A 16,633-nucleotide genomic window follows, 5' to 3' on the forward strand; every position below is an offset into this window, starting at 1 on the left:
TGTGCGCAGCGCGATTCACCATATTCGACACGTGTTCTCGTGCTTCGCCGTATTTCGGCTGTTATTCGCTCTGATTGTTGTTGTGGGAATCGTCGCAACCCGGTCAACCTCCACCAGGTGCCGAACATCGTCGGGCCGGGACAACGGTATCACCAGCTATCAACTAGTCTCGCCTTTATCAGGTCGTACGCCGCCGTATCTTGTTTTGTATTTTTGAATTATTTATTTATTGTTTCTTGGCCGATCGGTTTGTGATCGAGCTCTATTAAAATTACTAACATTAGTTTTAAGTCATTTATTGCAGAACACGAAATTTATACTGTTCTGTACATTTCTGTTACCACGAAACATTTGTAATCGCATCTATTTTTTCCTATTATCTTTTCCGCCATACAGTCCACTACCACAGAACAAACAGAACGGAATCTTATTTCATTTAACATGGGCTCTTATGGGAGATGATAAAACTACGTCCGACATTTCTAGATTTTAAACGTGCTGCCACGTACCGGGAATTTCCCTTTTTTTCTTTATATCGCACAACACTGTTCGTTCAAATTTTTAATATATTATTATTTTCAAATAATCAAACCACGATTATAGATAGTACTATCTATAATCGTGAATAAAACCGATTTATAATCTATGTTATCTATGATTGGCCATGTGTTGTTGTTGTTAGGAGTGGAATTGCCGACTAACAGTGTAGCCACAAACCACAGAAAACTTTAAAAAAAGAGAATTTCTCGGTATATGGCAGCACGTTTAAAATTCAGAAATGTCGGACGGTTTTTCGATGAGCCTTAAGATTCCCTTCTGTTTGTTCTGTGCCACTACTATCGCATACGAGTACCCCTACGCCAGCATAATTTCGAGCTCGGGCAATATATGACGGCAACATCGACGCCGTCGAATTGTACGGTTGCCATAATCAGGTTCCCTCTTCAACACATTCATCTCACAGCAATTAAAAATATGAAAATACATACTAAAAATAAAAAGTTTTACGTTAAGCCAACGTTAATACATTTTTTGTAAGCGTTTGAAGTTCAATATTTTTTTTTATGAAATTTCAATATACCTAGCATTTTCATTGGGCGTATTAAAAACATTTAAAAATTGAATATTCTGTTCCATTATTAGAATAAAAGTATAATGCAAATATGAAATATAATTTTAACTAGTACACAAATGTAAAAATCTACTGATTACTGAGTACTGGTCAACTTCTTTTATATACCTACCAGCTACCATAATCGAATGGTAATTGAATATTGCAACAGAGCATCATCAACCACAATTCAGTGTATAAGAAAAATACATATGCTTTCAGTGATTAGCATATTATTTTCAGAATATAATAAACAATATACCTAGTCACATTGTATATCAATAAAAAATGTATGTTAGTTACGTAAACATAATATGATATTAGTTTTACGGTGAGGTAGTAACTATAGTAGTCAATATAGAATATAGATGTATAGTAAAATGTAAGGTAATGACAGAATACAGTTGTTTTTTTCAATAATATTATTTGTATAATTGTATATTTAAACAATGGATGATATATATAGAATGGAAATCTAACCTGCTATTGTTTGGATATACCCAAACGACAATAAAACTGTTACTCCATTGTATATTGTACATTGTTATCTATTAACTTGTTCAATGCTTACTGTTTGAATCATGGAATTTATACGATAAGCCTATAATAATACTAATGCCGTGTGATTCTCATCAAGAATATAGTATATAATGATAATGATCAAAATGATCATTGATTATAATATACATATTTACATATATATATATATAATATGTATATGTAATGAGTTATATTTAATTCATTGTAGGTTTTTCCCAATATATTAAAGTAGCGATTGGACGTTAGAACATGTTTTCTTAACCAACGTCGACAATTTAATTTTTATTTATTTTAGTTTTTTCGTTAAAAAAAAAAAATATATGATTAGATTTATGTATTTTATAAATAACAAAGAATGTACCTATGTAAAGTGATGGACACATCACAATTTCAATATCGTAGTATAATACCGTTTTGAGGCATTTTTGGGAGCTGTTTTTATAATATTACTTTTATTTGAACGGAAATTGTTTTTACATTGTTCCTATATATTATATATTCGAGTTGTTTCATTTTTTTCAGTTTGAAAAATAATAAATTGGTTTTACAATGTTTTTAGATTCTGAACTGAGCGATGAATGTTGGTTTTACAGTGATGTGTGTGTGTGTGTGTGTGTTGTTTTTTCGTCTTCAGACACTTTTTATTGTAGAACTTTAACTTTGAGGGTGGTTACTCGTAGAAAATTGGAACTAGTTAGTAATTTTGGGGAGGGGGGGACAAAAGCAGTAAAAATAAATTTCACGTATTTTTTAATATTCATTTGTTTAGTTTCTATTGATTCGGAAACGTAATATTTAAAATGTAAACAACTTTAAAAATAACAAGATAATATAGATTTTTATTACGAGCATGTAGTGTGCCTGAATAAATAACAAATAATTACTACTATCGGAGCATATTTTACAGATTATTTTTAATACTCTAATCGAAAAGATATAGATTTATTATCGGTCAAAATTTAAAATTAATATTTATAGGTATGAATTTCTTTTCAATATTTGTGTACTTTAAATTTGAATGCAAAAATAATACTAAATATTTTAAGTCCTAAAGTTCAGTTCTAATTGATGTAGGAAGTAATTATTAACACTTGTCAAGTATTGAATTATGAATAACAATTTACAAACTATCTTATATTATTTTAAAATAAACTAGTACTTTAATGAACATAAATGAATAAATTAAAAATATCTTGATGAATAGTCAATTAACATAAACAATGTCTATATATTATATTAGGTACCTATGTGATTTTAAATTATTGGACAATAATAACTTATTTGATGAGGCACATTTTAAATCATTTTTCTGATATCAGAATCAAGAACTTTTTTATTATTTTTAAAGTTAAATACATTTACTGTTTTATTCAAAAACTTAAAAAATAAACATTGAGTATTCTTTATTGGAACATCGGGATTTTATTTTATTATAAAACTAATTAGGTAGTTTTTTAAATTTATTTTATGTTGATAAATAATTGCCCAAGGTCCTTAAATACAATGAACCTAAGTAAAGTCAAAGAATAAGTAAATTTTTTACCTATGTTAATATTTATCATTTTAATTAAAATATGGTATTGTATAAATATAATTATATTTTTCAATTATTCACTTAATAAGTATAGGGGCTACACCTAACAATCTTAAATTTTACAAATTTCTGAGTTGCAAATATCGCATAGATTATTTAACAAATACGTTTGGTAAACTTACCGAGTTTATAATGGTGTCTGCAAGAATTTTATCCTTGAGAGTATATGATGATGACCTTGTAGTTGATTCAACCGGAATTCTTTCGCAACTGGCCATTTCACCAAGCACGTAATGCAACGAAAGTAATAATATTATATTATAAAGTTTACCGAACCCGTGGACACAGGTTCAAGGTTGGTCACATTGTCCTTCTCCACTTTCAGTATGTAAATAGTTCCTTGCAACAAAAGGATACACCAATCTTGTTATGCTTTAGTGCAAGATTAACATTATCTATTATAACATTATGAGTAGTATAACTAGAATAAGCTATAAAGTTATATACGAATATAAGTCGTATTAAAACAACTGCAGAGTCTCGATGATACGATTGAGTAGGTATGCAATAAAATACAATAGTACTGAACTGTTCAAATGATATTAAAAAATGTATAAATAATTTTGTTTGGTATAATGAAAATACATTTTGGTATAATGTATTATATTACAAAAATAAATTTCTTTGTAAATAAATTAACACCCAGCACGTTTTTGTGTATATTTTATTCATTAATATACTTCCGAGTATATTTCAAATGTATTTTAAGTGAATTAATTAACTACAAATGATGTTGACACTTTTCTACTTCACTATTGTTGTCTACATTGTAGATAACCACTAAGTTTTGATTACGTAAATAACAGTACAGTAATATAATAAAATACATTTAATATTATAGCAAGTATGTTACAAATCTTCGATATTTGATATTTAGTATTTGTTACTTATTAGTTATTACTATTTGATAACTATCTAAACTTATAATAATACGTTAACAAAAATGTAGAAGTATTATTTTAGTTATTGTTTATTATTTTCAATATTAGTAACTACTATAACAGGAAAAATTTAAAAATACTCAATACTGCTATTAAATTATAAAAATTACAAACATTAACACCATGACTAAGCTCATATAACAAAATATAGAAAATAATAGAGACCCTGTTGGTAAGTGATGTATCACTGATAAAGTTATAACTATTTACAACACAGGTACATAGAATAAACTAGATTGCTAACTGTGATAATACGTGAAGCTACCATCCGCCATTTAGAAAGAGGCCAATGGGGTCTTATCACACCTATTTAATGTTGATAATAAACATAGATAATTTTTACAAATACAAAATATTTAATGTTATCGTATAATCAAACATTGGCCTCTATTAAAATGGCAGCCAGTAAATTTCAACCAATTACACAGGTGTTGTATCGCAGTTAGAGATCTAGTTTATTCTATATGTCTGTGATTTACAATGGCAATCTTCAATTCTTGAACTACGGCTATCAACGCATATTGATCATTCATTATCAGTGTTTACTATAAGTAATCACTAATCAATACTTATCAATTTTATCAGTAAATATCTATATAATTATTATAATAAATAACATTTTGATAACTACATTGCAATATTTCAAGAAGAGTATAATTCTAATTTTGAAATATTTAAAATTCAGAATCACAGAATTTACTAATCATACACTTTGACTTACTACTAGTACTATATAATGTAATTAATTTCTTTTAATAATATAGTACTTTTAGTTTTTACAAACATAATACATTATTATTATTTCGACAATAAAATACGAAATATATCCACCTACACAAGAATGTACCAATTTTGACTATACTTTACGCCGTATTTAACAAGTTAAAACTTTAGAATTTAAAATACAAGACTTTGATAAACTATTTCATAACTTAGAACTCAATCATTAAAAAAGTTAGTTGTTGTAACTGTTCAATCGTTAAAATAACATGTTATTATTATTTTATGAATAATAGTTTTGAATTTTAATAAATTAATTAATTAAAATTCATAAATATAATATCAACAAACTCCTCATATTATAATCTCATACATTCAATTTCCGTTTATAAGAATATTTCTCCAATTATATTTGTAAAATTTAATGCAAACCTAAAAAAACAGAAAGTCCCTCTCTTGTATGTAGGTGTTGAGTATACTTTGCGGTTGAACAGGTTGCTGTAATAGATGTATTAAATATTTTTAATTCAACGAAAAATCATTACATAAAAAAACACAGTTCAGCTGCGGTCTGGCATCATATTATATAAATAAATGCATTTTATTATAGTATACTAGATGTATTTCGTCCTGGAAAAAAATAGAAACAAACATAAGAAAATATGGTGTTCTTCGGTTTTAGTGTAAGTATATACCTACCTCGGTTCATGGAAAAATCGGCATTGATATACCTCGCTTTGCGAACTAATTCATCTGAGGTGGGGCTTTCCTGCGGCGGATTGGTTATAGTTCTTGGTAAAATTTTTGAACATGGTTCAAATACTACTATCCAAACTATTCTGATATCTATAAGAACAATCTCTAAAACTTTCGTCAAAATTAGTGAATTAGTTTTCGAGTCTATAAACTTCAAACAAAAGGACACTGCTTCATGCAGTGCATTTGAACAACAAACTATCAATTAAATATTATTTTATTTTATTTAAAGAAAATCTCTAATGAGTCTGAGAGTCCATCCTAATTTATCAAACATTTTTTTTGTAGTATATCTTATGACAGCCCTAAATATTTACAAAATAATTATTCAATTTTCATGAACCAAAAAGAAATAAATGTATGGCTCTTCGTATAGCAACTTATAGGATTTGAAAAACAAAGCAAAAAACACTCCTAAAGTCTTAATGGAATATGTGTGCCAATTGGTTTAGTAGTTTCAAAGTTTATATAATCCCTATACAAACCTGCATTAATTTCTATGTATATATATACCTACAAGATTTATATAGCCATAGTAAATTATGTTCGTTATACGGTTCGTTAATCTAATTTTGGAATGTGAAAGGTTGCATATATTTTCTAGTATCTATTTTGACAATAATAATTATTATAATATTAAAATATTAATAATTATTTTATTATGACATATTTACAATATTACAAGCTGTTATGTTTTCTCCTTCTTTTCTTCTTTTTTTTCTTTCCTTTTTCCAGCTTTTATAGTCCATTTAGGACCTTCGCTGCCTCAACCATTCCTCTCCACCTATCTCTGTCTTCGCTGTCTTTAAGTCTTGCTTCTACTGAGATTTCTGTGAGATCCGTCTTCATCCTATCCATCCACCTTTGTCTCGGTCGCCATCTGGACCTTTTTTTGTTCAGTCTTCCAGTTAACAACTTTTTTCCATACCTTCCGACCTCCAAATATGATCCGCCCATTCTAACCTATTGCTTTTTATATATGTACTACTTATATGCTGTTATCAATAATTATAAATTATAAATCGATGCCAATGAACTGGCCGTAAAATGATGAGAATAAATTTGAGGTACAGATAGCTTAAAATTATGAATAATCTAAATATTTTGAAAATATTTTCTAAATGTAAATAAATTATTTTATAATTATACAAGACATATATTTTTGATTTACATACGTTTATTTAACCACAATCGTATTTGTCGTTTAAATATTAAGTTTGGCAAAATTTTAAATTCAAACTCTTATAAAAAAAAACTATAGGTACTCATGTATTTTCGATATTTTAAAATTATACCATGATAAACTTATAAAATATCTTGTATTTCATTTTCAAGCATTTTGATTGAGCATAGTACATTTTATCGACATTTACGTAAAAAAAAAAAAATAAACCTAAAAATTTGAACTCAATAAGTATCAACATTCTTAAAATAGGACTAAATATTTTGAAATTTTAATTTAAAAGTAGATTTAATCAAATTTATAATAATACATTTTTTTAGTCTATAACAAAATAACAACAATTTACTGTCTGAGAATAAATTATTATTCTATACTTTAAAATATCATACCTAGTCGTCAAAATTTTATCTCCCGAAAAATTTAGTTATATGTCTTACGTTTTTTTTAAATTCCAGTTTAAAAATTTTTGAAAATCTTGTGATTAATTTTCAAATGTAATTTGACGACGCTACAAAATATACACTTTTTATAATTTCGTGATTTTGAAAAATTACATTGTACCTAAATTGCTGTCAAGAATAATGTTTTTCTAATATCTTTCGAAGTTAACATTATTATTATTTACATATCTTACATCTTTTTAAAAACTATCCTTGTAATTTAAAAACAAACACAATCAAAAATGAATTAAAAATATTTTTATAAAGTCAACAATCAACAGAAGCCATGCAACTAAATTAAAATTCAGACTTAGTATTAGTTATTTATGAGAAAACACTATACATTAGGTAGGTATGCAATACTACGATATTTTTTTCATTTATTTAAAATACCTGATTCTCAACATTAGTGGATATCGGGAATTGGGATGGACTTACGATTTACATTTGTTACTAATAATACTAAAAAGCATTTAGATATTTTTATTTTATCGTATTTCCTATCTAGTTTACTATTTAAGTTATTATTTCTTAAAATATTAAGCTAATAAAAATATAAATAAAATTCAGACGTTTCAGACGGCTTAATTGGACTTTATTGTTCTGTTTAGTATTTAAATTTGAATATATTGGATAATAATTATTTTGAAAATGTACACTCAACCATGTTTTTATAACAATAAATATAAAATAATAAAACTTTTAAGATTCTATGAATTATGTTAGCATTTATTTTAATGGTCTTCTTAATGAGCCATTTTTAAGGATATTATATAATGTAAATATGTAATGCATGTGTAGGTACTAAATAATATATTCAAAGAAGTTTCACCAAAAAGATGTTTTTTTGTGATAAATATAATAGTATACTAATAGGGTAATACTATTGAATTTTATTCAAGATAAACAAGAACTTTCTCTGTGTAATACAATAATAATTTTGTGGAATCTTTTACTGTAATAATACATAACTTATATTTGGAAACAAACATTTGTGTCTTATTTTTTTATTACTTTGAGGTTTTGCCATGAGACCTCTTGTAAAATAATATTATGGCCGTTTCTTGGATGGTTTTTATTTGGAGGATGTCGTGGAGAAGTTTGTTTCTTTTCAAACTTACAAATCAAGAAGCTTAAAAGCCACCATGTTATCGGTGGGTAGTATTAAAGTTGTAGTGTGACTGAAAGTAATACCTACATAAGTACTTAAATTCGTTGACTTTGATTCTCCATTTTTTGAACTAAAATATGATAATGTTCAGATTTTTTTGTTAAGTTTAATCATAGGAGTGGCGTTCACTTTGACTTACGTCATGACGTAAATGTGATGTACATTTATAAATACTTGGCTCCTTTTATTCTAATTTTGGACTTTTTAGTTTTTTCCTATTTATGTACTCGTGATTCCTGGTCAAAATTGTTTTTGTGTGCAATTATTTATCATAAAAATTAAATTTGACGTATCCATACGGATACAATACTGTATGTGACCTACAACCTACTATATGACGATAAACATTCTAAACAACAAAACCTACCATATCTACGACTTCACCGATTGTTTTTAATTTAAATAGCTTTCAAATAGCTCTAATATCTTATCATTAATACTAATTAACAAATTTAGTACGTATATATTATGAATACGTTCAAAATTGATAAAAGATGTTTTTTTTACAAATTGTATATACAAACATTGTAAAGTATAATATGGTATATTTAATATATTTAACTCGAAACTTTTTATATTATTGTGGTATTGCTATTCACTTTCATAATTTATGGTGTGAAACTTTCACATGATAAATTAATAAATACTCATTCGTTCTGTTTAAATTTATGTTTTCCGGAATTTCCAGTTTTCTGAAAATGTACACCCCCTGGTTTATTTTACTAAGAAACAAAACCATAGAAAATCGTACCAGAATATTTTCTAAGGATTTCGTATTATATAAATATGGAAAATACACGTATAATAAATACCACTATATGCTGGAATCTTATTTCCGTCTGTATCTTGAATATTCGACATTATGTTAGTCTGTGCTATAAATGTCAAGGTACTCATGTGTAAGACCAACGCAGACCGATTCTTAGTAAGTTTATTATTGTTCCTGTTTTTCAAGATGTCTTAAATCGTTGTCAGGGATAGAGAGATAGTAGTCCCCAGTACTTATAATAATAGATAAAAATAAACTTTTTATTGTTAACTAATAATGTTTTCTTTTTACCAAATACAGGGAAACATTAGTAATTAATATATGATTTATTATAATTTATAATTAATGTACTTAGGATACCTATTATACGGCATACCTATTATATAGTTTAAATTACAAATTTTTATTTATGCTTATTAAATATATGTGTGCTTTATTGTATAAAAAATAAAGTTATACAATCGCTTTAATCTACTGGTATATTTATTTAAATGTACCTATCAAAAATTATCATTTTATAGCATTCTGACACTTGAGTTGTTTTCTTTACACATATTGGTAATTTATTGGTATCTGTATTTTTTCTAGAATTTGTGTTAACGTGAATAACAGATGAGTTTTTCTATTTAGATATTTTCTATTTAATATTCCTATATATTTCAAATGTCTTTCAAGATAAAGACATCATAATGTATCATTATAAAAATGAAATATCGAATAATAAATATTACGAAGGGTCTTACTTTTTTAAGTAAATACAAACACACGTGTATACGAAATTTATGAGCATGTGAATTTATCTAAATAAAACAAGTATTATCGTAAACAAGTGAATTAATAAATGCTAAAACACATAAACACTTGTCAGAATCATAACAAATTCACGTGAACAATTTTAATTGGTATCAACTGAAAATGTATCTCATTTATATTAAAAATAGCACGATGTCGAAAGTCGAAGACTATCGAGGCTATGTAGTATACCTACATAGTTATTTATTTTATTTTTTTATTAGAAATAAACCTCAACAGCGATGGCCATTGGCTGAAAATTGACATTTTTTTTACATACTATTAATTTTTACAATGATAATTTGTTTTTTACATACCTTTTAACTTTCTATATTAAATTTTCTATTTCTATTTATTTTATGAAGCTTAGCGTGTGTTTGATTGTTGACACGTTCGGTCTAGAGATTGATACAGAAACTCAGGAATTTTGTGTTTAGTTCTGGCAGCCTCCGTCTATCTGCATTCGACGAATATATGTTTGATTGTCAGCTCAACTCCACATGTTACGCATTTGATTTGCTCTTCATTGCTCATCATATAACCGTGTATGTAGCGAGTATGTCCTATCCTTAGACGTGTTATTAATACATATTTTCTGTTAAGATTTGCTATGTTTTTCCAGAACATAGTTATTAATTTTACAAGGATAAAATAATTGTCAACTAATAATATTCCTATATAGATACAATGGTCAGATATTGCATCAGAAAAACCTGTTTTAAGTATACTATTTTTATTCTGTCATATTTTATATTTTTGATATGAGCAAAATCATCTTTAACCTACGAATAAAAAAAAGAGAACTAAATAAGTGAAAAGTGAATACACAAATTCACTGGTACATGTGAATTTAATAATTCACGGGTATACGTGTGTATAATAATTTACGAATACATGTGAATAATATTTTTAATATACAGACACTTAGAAGTGTTAAGCAATGGGTTTTATAAATCGAACCTTAATTCCACGTGAATCAACATGAAAGCGTGTAGAAGTGAAATTAGATCATCAGATAATTTTCATATTGAAAAGCATTTATGAAGCTACACTTTCTTTCATATATGATATTATTAATACTTAAATACTACTGAAATTAACATAAGAATATTAAACTATTTTAGGTATCTATAAAATACAGTATAATAGTTCAATAGGTACCTACCATATGACTTATACTTTATACAGTTTGATTTTTCAATGTAAATAACAAAATGTAGGTAACTGCCACTGTAATTTTTAAAACTGTGAGGAACATGTCATAAATAAAACACCTTCTATTTTCTTGGTTATTTTAGTAAGGATGGAAGGAAGTTAGTCAAGTTTAACGATCTTTACAATATTACACTATTTTGTACCCTCGTTCTATACTCACATGCAGTTCGACAATCATAGTGTTCAATGTTTTTTTGTTTTATTATTTAATAAAATGATGCGTGTGTTCGAAGGATAATGCATCATATTTATATTTGATTTTTTTTTTCAAATAACATACAAATATTGAAGTATGTATATTTTATGTATTTTGAGTTGATAAATATTCTCTAATTTAATAATATAATATATATATTTTTTTTTTGTGATCGGTGTAAGTATAGTAAGTACTTTATATCGTCAGTCGTCAATAAACTGCTACTTTTTGAGATGTTGCATCTTGTTAATGAATTATCAAACTTGTAAAAAGTAATTAAATTAAATTTTATTTTTTTAAAAATTAAAAAAAAATACATTCAATTTGGATAATATTATTGTTTCATTATGAAATTTCAAATTACCTTTTATCAAATCAAATAATAATAAATAAACGACAATTCCAGATTACAGCGTAGTGATCCTATACGTAGTCCACAAAACTAAAATATCCAAATTAAAATCTTAAATGTATGATAGAATTCAACTTTATTGATTGACTTAAATCAAAATATGCATCTAAAAAGAATACATATTTTTATTTATATTATAAGATAACAGCTTAGACACAGACGATAGGTAACAGCATCAGTTAAATGGTTAAGTTATGCCTGTCGGTCGAATATACGTTCCAAACATGCATATTCGAAATTATACCCAAATTGCAAAGTTTTCATGTACGTTTTTCAAACCAACAGTGACAATAATAATTAAGATATTTTCGGCTACTAATTTAATATGTCCTTATTTTGTGTGCCGAGGGTGCTGTTTATACAACAAAATTCGTGCTCATCACGTGTCAGGAGCAACGGTCGCACAAAGACTTACACGTGCCACATTAGAAATGATTAATTTGACTAGGCTTCTGCAGGTCTATCCAATGTCCCAACACCATAAGTTGTATACGAACACAAGAACTTGCTTGTAATTGAACTCTGTGTAATGACCAACATATGCATGACTGTTGATTCGTAAATTGTATTATTATTATTATTATTATTAGTATTATATTACATATTTATTGGATGAAAAATTACAATTTATCATTATAGTAACGTATTATAATTAAAGATGTATGTAATTTATTTGTTTTCTGATGGTACACCAATATAATTCCTTATATTCCTTCAATGAAAAAAATTACTTACTAATTTCTTGAAAGTTGGATCGTTGCTAAATAAAATAAAAAATACAACTCATGCTAGGGTAGTTGTATCTCTTTCTTGAAATAATGTTATAAAATATTTGATCATAACATCAAGGGTAGGATCATAAAATAGGATGAGGAATTCTAAAATTATTCAAACGTTTTTATTTTGTTTATGTGTAATGTATTTAATTTGGAAATAATAAACAAGTTTATTAGGGTAGTACCTAGTATCTACCTACTTGTTTGATCTCAACAATAAACAATAAAATAAATTCATTATAGTTCATGGCACTATGTTTTGGTTTTGGTTATGGTTTGTGATATAATACAAATAATTTAAAATTAAAAAATTAATTAAAAGCCGAAGAACGAAAAATGTTTGATAACTGAACTAGCAGAATTCCCCTACAACTATAATAGTTATCCATTCCTCGAGTGTTGAACATATTAAACAAATTAATTTTATTAGGCAACTCTCCGATTGCCGGTCGTACGATAAATATTATGGGTTTAAACTCAACACATCGGATACCTATTCTCAACGGTATAATCTATAATATATGACAAAGCGCCATTTGGGATAAATATAATATATATATATATAATAACAACTACCACGGTAGCTGGCAGATTCATTCTGTTCGCTCTATATAACAATATGTATTTACTGCTAACAGCTTAACAGTGCAGTGGTATGATAATTACCATATAGACTGGTTATTTATCGTTGTTAACATTATAAGGACGAACATATCGCCACATGAGCCTGTACACAAGTATAATATAGTAAACATTTTGTGAAAAATTGTGTACATTGCGAGGTGTCAATCGAATATGTCTATTCAGTGAGTGGCTACTATAACATAAACTATTACTTATTAGTGACAAGGCACGGTAGTGTGATAATTAGAGATCGGATTTATATTCTCTTAAAATCCTTAAAATATGATGTTTTTATGTCACATAAAATAGGCAATATATTTTCTTAATATTCCTTTGAAATACCAGATATATGATGTTTTACGTCCTTAAATATACAAAATATTCTGTTTTAAGTATATTTAATTGAATTAATTTTACAATAACAATTAATAACTATATATTGTTCTATGGATAGTCGTGCCAGCTAACGAAATAACCGATGTGCTGTCGCAATCGATAAAGAATACCTGGAGATTAATTTTTATTTAAACGAGAAATATGTTCATTATATGCAAGATATTACAAAAATATTCTCAAACATTCTCTAACGTGTTAAATATTCTCTAACCACTAAAATATGCTTTTTTATGTAAAATACATTTTTTCCTGTGAATTCTGTGTTTCACGATTTGTAAAGATTTCTCACTCCCACTTAACTGCATGGATTAGAAACAAATATGTAAAATCATAAAAATCCGACCTCTAGTGATAATAATCCGTAATAATATGAGTAGTAAACTAAGAATCGTTCATAAGCCTAAACTACGATAATATTCTTAGCACAATATTTTGACAATTTATGATGTATGCAAAACCTGTGTTTCTACTAGTTATTTTAAACAGTAGGTATCTATAATGAATGATATAATGATAATATTTTTATCGTAACAATAATCTAATGAAGTATGAAATTAATTGAGTTTTCGGCCGAAATTTCCATTTTTACTTTCCAACGATTTAGTCAATTTATTTTTAAAATACATGTTTAACCATAAGATACCTATACAAAATTAAGATATGAATAGATAGATGCGTTTTATAGAATAATAAGCATACGCCTACGTTATTACAGTATATGATGTAAAAAAATATTCTTTCATAGATGTAATGTATGAGATGAATGTATGATGTGCTTAAATTTATGGCCCTGTACAAAAACACATAAATAAATTTGATGCCTAAATTGACAACTTGCTGTCAAAGTTTTAATGGTGTTACACTTTTTTGTTTTTATTATTCGCTATTCTTCGCCATTTACATGATAAATTCTTTTCCCAGAGTAGCGAGAGTACACTTATTATATTATACAATATACTAGCTGAATTACCCGGCTTCACCCGTGTGTAGTTTTGTTGTTTTCATATTTACAATATATCCCTATAACTTCTTGGAACAATTATTCTTATCTACACGACGGACAAAAAGGATAGGTTGCAGGTAGCTGGAGTGGTTTTTGAGTTACAGCGATCAGTGACTAAGTGGTATTTGGATTTTATATGTATAGATCGTGAAGAGGTAGGTGAAACAATTACCACGGACATCATTCTTCAGGGTTGTGCAATTTATTGGACGATGCTTCAATAAATATATGTTAATTAATTTATGCACCATCACAACAAGTACCTTTTTGTGTAAGAAACATCAGGTAACATACAATTTAGAGTTCTTATTAAATAGTTGTGGTACAACTTGATATTTATTATTATTGCAAAATACAGAAACTAAATTTAGTAGAATTTTGTAATGATCCTATTAAAATACTATGTATTAATTATTAGATAATCTGGTTTTTTTTTTTTTTATTAATTTAAACCGCAACAACTAGGGTTATTGGCATGTTGTACAATGTAAAGATAAACTTATGTGCTAGAGGGAATTATACATATTAAATACAATGATAGTTATTTACATAGGTTAAACGTTGAAGTATGTGGATGTAACATATAAAATACAAATATTAGATGAGGTTATACAGTCTAGTAATTTTAAAAAACTTTATGACTTTGATATTACTTTCGTGATCGGGTCCAAGTGCTTCATATAGATGCTCAGGAATACCTAAGGCTGTTCTTGTGTCTGCGTAGTTTCGACAGTATAGGAGGATATGTTTAACCGTTAGAGCTTCCCCACAGGTTGTATATGGGTCTGGATCTTCACGTCTCACGAGGTGACGATGTGTAGGCCATAATCTGGTTTATTTTACATAATATGATAAAATGTATTACTCATTTTCCAATTACAGAAACCAATATCGCTAAAATGAGTAGGTATACCCACCATTAAAAAAAGGAACAAACACACCGACTATCTTTATTATGTCAAATAATAGTTTAATTTGGCAAGCATTTTAGAACTCACATGATCACAACCTGATGTTAAATGTGTTTATTTCTATCTCATCTCGTCACCGAAGACAAAAAAAGAAACATGCCACCGAACTGCTGAAGAAAGAATAATTTAGTCCTCGAAATCTCGAATTCCCTTGATAACGCTGCCTGGTACCCATTTTCAGTGAAACAATGTAATCACATTCTTTTTCCAGTGTGAATGGACCTACTTAGATTGTGAGTAGTCGTGTCGAAGAACACTACAGAGAGCGAACTCCTGTGTAGCACTAGTGTACTAGCGCATGTGCACTTTCCTGGCTTCCGAGTTGTCCAGTCTTTTGTGCAGTGAACGGATTTAGAATTATACTTAGAATCATCTATTGTATTTAAATTATACTTTTATACACATCGAATATTTTTGTTCTGCATTTATCTTATCACACCAAGGCATCCCTATAAACCTAGTTATGCGTCGATCACTTATAGAACAACAAAGACGACATTTGTACAGACATTCTATAGTATACGGTGTTCTTGGTCAGTTTCAGAACACGTGCCTTCCGAACATCTAAAGCAAAGTTTAAACGTTAACTTCAATCATAAATTAATATTCATTGAAAGTGGACTTTAGTTCGTAATATTTACTTTATTGCAATAGTACAACCATAATTGTTGATACTTAAGAAAAAAACTTAAATTCGCTTGCTATAAAAATGGTTAAATTATATAATTACACATATACGTATAAACGGAAATAAACATAAATAAAATATAATTATGACTTATGAGCTAATTATTTTCTTATCTGGAAAGGTGTATAATTACGTAGGTAACAATATTAAATCAAATTAAAAAATTATTAAAACGCTACAGCGTTATGAATATTATTCACTATTATTTGTTAATTTATACTCCGGGAAACAATGTATATACTTGTTATTTTTATCCTAGTTATGAACGAAATTACAGTAAATTAAATACAATCTAACATTACAGTATTCTTGAACAATTTATGAAATATGATGTA

The 16,633-nt window shown here is 27.4% G+C and overlaps 1 protein-coding gene across 6 annotated transcripts in view; it reads left to right on the forward strand.

Moving 5' to 3' along the window:
* Positions 1 to 16,633, forward strand: part of LOC111034913 (tachykinin-like peptides receptor 86C) — a 124,956-nt gene that overhangs the window by 46,151 nt on the left and 62,172 nt on the right. The gene's annotated exons all lie outside the window — the stretch shown is intronic.

This window comes from Myzus persicae, unplaced genomic scaffold (assembly GCF_001856785.1).
Source record: "Myzus persicae strain clone G006 unplaced genomic scaffold, MPER_G0061.0, whole genome shotgun sequence".
In the NCBI taxonomy this organism is placed as follows: Eukaryota; Metazoa; Arthropoda; class Insecta; order Hemiptera; family Aphididae; genus Myzus; species Myzus persicae.